Genomic DNA, 5,850 nt, shown 5'->3' with positions numbered 1-5,850 from the left:
TCATAAAGGTATTTATTCTGGCAACACGAGTATCTATCTGGAATGCAAAGGCTTTTTATACTGCATCTCTGCATGATGACCTGGTTTTTGTCGCCATAAAAAGTGATTGAGGGGTGGATTGACTCAGACCAGCACTAGTGAAGGCCGAGGTCTGAAATGCAAGGCTGCCACTGTTACAATCTAATCCAACCATTTATAGGACATGCAAATACGTTTCAACTTCCAGCTTTTATTGAAAGATATAAATAAGGATGTGAGGATATAAACACTCTCATATAATATTTTTACATTCATCCATCTTCTAAACCGCTTTGCCATGATGATTTTATTGTTGTAAAAAAGTCATGAAAGACCAAAGATTGAGGTGAAAACTGTCTTTATTTTGTCAAAGCTTGAAGAAAATGATGATGAAAGAAGATGAATATTGATGAAGTCAGTTTGCTTTGATGATAGAAGAAAGTGAAAGAGGGTGAATGACAGAGGTGAGATCAGTGTGAGAGTAAAAGCAGTGTGAGAGTCCCAGTGAGTCCGGTCAGGACTGGGAACACTGGTCTCTCCTCAGTGTCTCTCTGAGGGGAGTCTGGGAGCCCCGGGTGGCCTCACAGGTCACAGAGCCCACCTTCCTCCACTGGTCTGCAGGGAGCCTCAGGGTGCTGCTCCAGCTGTAGAGGCCGTCCTTCTGCAGCACCCCGGGGCTCCTGCTCTCCTCCCAGCTGCTGCTGCTGCTGCTGCTGCTGCTGTCCTCCACCTTCCAGCTCAGACTCCAGTCTGAGGGGAAGCCCTCGTTGGCCAGGCACATGAGCGTGGCCTTCCCCTGCTGCAGCTCCTCTCTGGAGGGGGGCAGCACCGTCAGGGTGGGGCGGGTATCACCTAGGAGACACCAATCAAGTTAGAGGACAGGGAGCACCCAGCTGTCAATCAACCAGCACACACCTGGACAGCTTTAGTGGGAGACAGCTGATTTGGTCCTGGAAGAAGTTGCTGTCAGAGGCTTTTTCTGCTCCAGCAGTCACTCACTCACACATTGTTTCACTTCCCTTTAAGAAGCCTCTCATGCACATCAGCACAGAGAGAATCATCCAACACTTTGACCTGAAATACCTCAAACTACACAGGAAGGAACACAAGCTGATGTCTCAACGTTTACTCCTCATTTGCATCAACGTTATCAGAAAGTTTACACTTTACAACTCATGACTGGAAACTTTAACATGAACTTCAAATCTAAATTAATATTTTCAATTATTAGGAGCTAAATTTGAAAAAAAAAAACAGTGAAAATTATATCAAGAGGTTTTCATCATTTTACAACATTTATCATCAGTATTTCTATTTTACTGTAAAATAACAATATTAATAATACATTTTAAAGCCATCAGGCTCTAACTGAGCACATTTAAAGACTGACAATATCTTTGGTTTTGTCATTTAATCCTAATGAGATTTTAATCCGGTGTAAATTTAAAACTAATAACTTTTCTCTGTGATCAAATTAAAGTGAAACAGAGCTGAGCTAAACTACATGAAATCAATGGAGATTAAAACTTGATCACTACAATAATTATTAAGAAAAAAAAAACATCTTTCTAATCTCAAATCATTCAAAACAAGGTTTAATGTAGGAATTTGAATTATTTAGTTGAAAGAATTAAAAGGAGAATAAACTTACTTCCAACATCCAGTCTGGTTCCTCCACCGAACGTGTACCACAGTGATACAAACTCATTGAGCCGCTGTACAAAAACCTCTGACTGTAGAGAGACGCCACTCTCTGATTCTGAAACCAACAAACTCACCAAAACAACTTTTACCACCTGATCCTAACGGAACACAAGAGAACAGTTCTTTCATCTGCAATGTCTACTTGAAATACATATATTTATAGAGATTGTTTTAAAGATCATTTTCTATTTTTTTCTATTATGTCTATTGGAATTTATTCCTGAAGGGATTTAACAGCAAAATTAGAAAATAAAAAGTAAAAACTACAGACGTATCTTTAATTATTCAGTTTAATTCCTTAATATTCTTATAAAAGTTTGAATCCAGAGTGAAAGTGAGAGATGAAAGTGATCCAGGTCCCTGTTGGAGTCAGTCAGAACATTTCCATAGAACCACTTTGCATCAGCAGCACCATGCTCCAGTGCTCTGGGAGAGTTTATAGTCCTGACAGTTGAAGACTGGATGACTGACAGCCGTCCTTCATGACAACAGAAGACAGAGAAATCCTCCTCATCAGAAACATGAGTGTGATCTGCGTCCTCATCTGGACTCTCCTCTGCTGCTGCTTCACAGGTAAAGTCCAGAGAATCAAACTCCTCTCCTCTGTCAACATCCGTCCCTCTGAAATGAAGCCCACAAAACCATGAGGCTGCTTGATGTTTCTGTCTGTGTTTCCTCAGAGTCCAGAGGCCAGGTCACAGTGACTCAGCCTGCAGCAGTCAGCTCTGCTCTGGGAGCCTCCGTCACCATCACATGTAGGACCAGTCAGAATGTTTATGTTTATAGTGCTTATCACCTTTTAGCCTGGTACCAACAGAGAGATGGACAACCTCCTAAAAGGCTCATTTACTGGGCCAGCTCCAGAGATTCAGGGACTCCAGATCGTTTTACAGGCAGTGGATCAAACTCTGACTTCACTCTGACCATCAGTGGAGTTCAAGCTGAAGATGCTGCAGTTTATTACTGTCAGAGTGCTCATTCCATCAACAGTCAGAGGGTGTTCACACAGTGAAAAACCGTCGTACAAAAACCTCCCTCAGTCAGACTGAACAGAAACTGACTGCTGCACACTGATACACTTCACTGAACACACACACACACACACACACACACACACACACACACACACACACACACACACACACACACACACACACACACACACACACACACACACACACACACACACACATTAGAAATCTCTAACATAAACTGAACTAATGAATTTATTTATTGAGATCAGATGTTTCTTCACCAGAGGCGGTGGTGTTTCAACATGTAAATACTTGGTGGTGAGATTTTATTTCAGGTCTACTGAGCGCAGAGTTCAACACCACTTAATACCAAACTAAAGTTTGTGCAGAAGTTTTTAGCTCCAACATCTTCATGACAACCATATACTGTAGGATCCCATCTTGTGAAAAGGTTTAACACGGGGAATAGCCTCTGATTAAATCATTTAATAAACTAAACTGTGTCTCGGTGGGGAGTTGAACACGGGCCTACTGATTGCAAGGAAAGAATTCCTCCACTAGACGAGCAGCATATTGATTTACAAGTGAGATTCTTACACAGATTTTATTATGACCTTACACTCACTTTACCTCCAGTTTCTCCTCTAAAGTCAGAGTTTTACATTTATACACCAGTAAATAATCAACCTCATTCATTTGGATTCTTAACTGTTAGCTCTCGCGGCGCATAAGCTGGCGTCACAACTCACTCTGGTTCTGTCAAGCAGTGCCTCCATTGACGCCAGCCAATCAGCTCTGAGCTTCTAAATCATCCTGGAGCAGGGCTTCGGGCTGCAAGCCCCACTCTCCATAAAGATCATGTGATCTGAATGAATGTACCACAGCCTGAGCATGAACACTTACATCTGACTGCATGAAATACAAACTGCATTGAGAGAGAGGAGCTGGTCCAACTCATGCAACCATCAGTGTGGATCAGGAGAAAACTCAGCCTGAAGCAGCAAGAGGAGACCAAGAACCAGGAAGTTCAATCCTCACACACAAATATGCAACTCAGGAGGAAGCTATATTCACAGAAAATAAAATACTATAGATGATCTTAAAGGATTAATAATGTACTTTGCCTGCAGTTATTTTTCACTGGTTCATCAGGTGGTGCTCCTATGGAGGGCTGACTGTGCCAAAATTAAATAATGAAATAAACCATTCAATAATTAATTAAATGTGTCATTAATTAATTTAAATTGGAATTAAATACATAAATGTGTCATTAAATGTGTCATCCATGAATTAAAATTAATTCATTTTATGTAAAAACATCTATAATTATTCCATGATGTATTTAATTATTTCATGGTCCGGTGTTGCACGGCTTCATGAATTAATTTTATCTTGTTAAACTCGTCCATCAAACTCAGTGGGCGGGGCTAACACTGATCGAGTCAAACACATTGCTGTGTTCTGAAGAGTTTCTGAACAAACAGGACATCTCTGCCTCACCTTTAACTGACCATTGCATAATAACATTATCCTTGGTACTTCCAAAGAATAGTCCCAGCATAAAGTTGATTTAAAAATGTAATAATACACTGTTGGATAGCACTGTATTTTGTAAGGAAGTAAAACAGCTGATTTTAGAGCTTGAGCCCTTGGAAATGTTTTCTATTAGTAAATGGGAGAGTTTCAAATTTAAAGTAAATGAATTTGGGATTAAAATCAGTAAAAATATCATTGAAAGAAACAAACAAAAACAGCAAAACATCGTCCTTTAATTAAACAGTCTGGGTAAAAAGAATGTTCTATCAAGAGAAGACTCAATAGAATTAAACAAGCTTCAATCTGAATTAGACCAATTATTCATTGGCGAAAGAAACTCATCCTATTTCTTTGGTCTAGAGAGACATAGACAGTTAAAAAAGAAAATAAATAAACTAAATATCAATGGACACAATACAGAAGACCAAAGTCTGAATATCAAACATATTACAAAGTGTTATGGAAATCTTGTTTTGTCTCATAAAGAATGATGTGTAATGTTCAGTCTGTGTTGAAGGATGACCTGTGTCAGCACTGTTCAAACATCTCTGCTGCTTTTGGTGTCCTTCATGCAGACTCAAAACAATTTCAGCCTTTAGGGGGCGCTGTCTGACTTCAGAGTGAGACAAACTCCTGGACAATCATGCAGAGGTTGGACTGTGACTTTGTCTCTTCTTGCAAGAATAATGTAATAAAATGGTCTTAAACTTTCTCAAATCGCTCTCAGTCTGATTCCTGTGTTTTCTGTCTCCATGAGGTTTTCTTACGAGGAAAATTCTCCTGACATGAAGAAAAGACATAAAAAGGAACGACTGATCTTTGCCACAGAGTCTCTGGACAATTCTGGGAAAATGGGACAAGTGATAGAAAGTGCCTGGAGGATATATAATCAAATAATAAAGTTATTGCTGCACATGGTATTTTTTTTAGGGACCAAGCCTGAAAGACCAGGACCCTATTGTATTTCATATGTTTTTCTTATTATTGTTTTTTTCCCACTCCTGACGCGGCTTTGAACCACATTTTGACCCATTAAACACGATCAAATGTTGATCAAATTTGGTACGCTCATCAAGACTGACAAAAAAATTAAGGAAATGTAAAAAATAACCCCCAGAGTGCCAGAATGTGCTCTCTAGCGCCACCTAGAAACACTAAAATGGCCACCACGGCCCGTAGGAATGTCATCTGGAGATCAAACCAAAACACAATTGTTTGTCTCATCAGGACCTAAAAATCACCTGATACCCCAACCTAGATTCAACAGGAAGTTTGGAATTTTGCCTTCCAAAGTAAGATTTTCATCCAAAAAAGGCCCTCACGCAAATGCTATTACCTCTGAGGGAAAATAAATGTTACACCCTAAACACGCTCAAATGCTCACCAAATTTGGCACACTCATCAAGACTGGCGAAAAATATAGGAAAATGTAAACAATAACCCCCAGAGTGCCAAAATGTGCTCTCTAGTGCCACCTAGAAACACTAAAACGGCCACAATGTCGTAGAGAGATCAAACCAAAACTCAATTGTTGGTCTCATCAGGATCTAAAAATCACCTGATACCCCAGACCTAAATCCAACAGGAAGTCCGCCTTTCAGAACAAGATAAACGCTAT

The 5,850-nt window shown here is 39.9% G+C and overlaps 1 gene segment (V, D, J or C); it reads right to left on the bottom strand.

Annotated features, from left to right (window-relative positions):
* Nucleotides 1-360: 360 nt before the first annotated feature.
* On the bottom strand, nt 361-5,255 carry LOC308117887 (Ig kappa-b4 chain C region-like). The segment is given in 3 exons: nt 5,232-5,255; nt 1,670-1,751; nt 361-870 (listed from the first exon to the last, which is right to left on the bottom strand).
* Nucleotides 5,256-5,850: the final 595 nt, after the last annotated feature.

The sequence above is a fragment of the Lipophrys pholis genome, assembly GCF_963383615.2.
Source record: "Lipophrys pholis genome assembly, chromosome: 12".
Lineage (NCBI taxonomy): Eukaryota > Metazoa > Chordata > Actinopteri > Blenniiformes > Blenniidae > Lipophrys > Lipophrys pholis.
The sequence above is the reverse complement of the archived record's forward strand: the minus strand, read 5'-3'. Positions and strand labels throughout refer to the sequence as shown.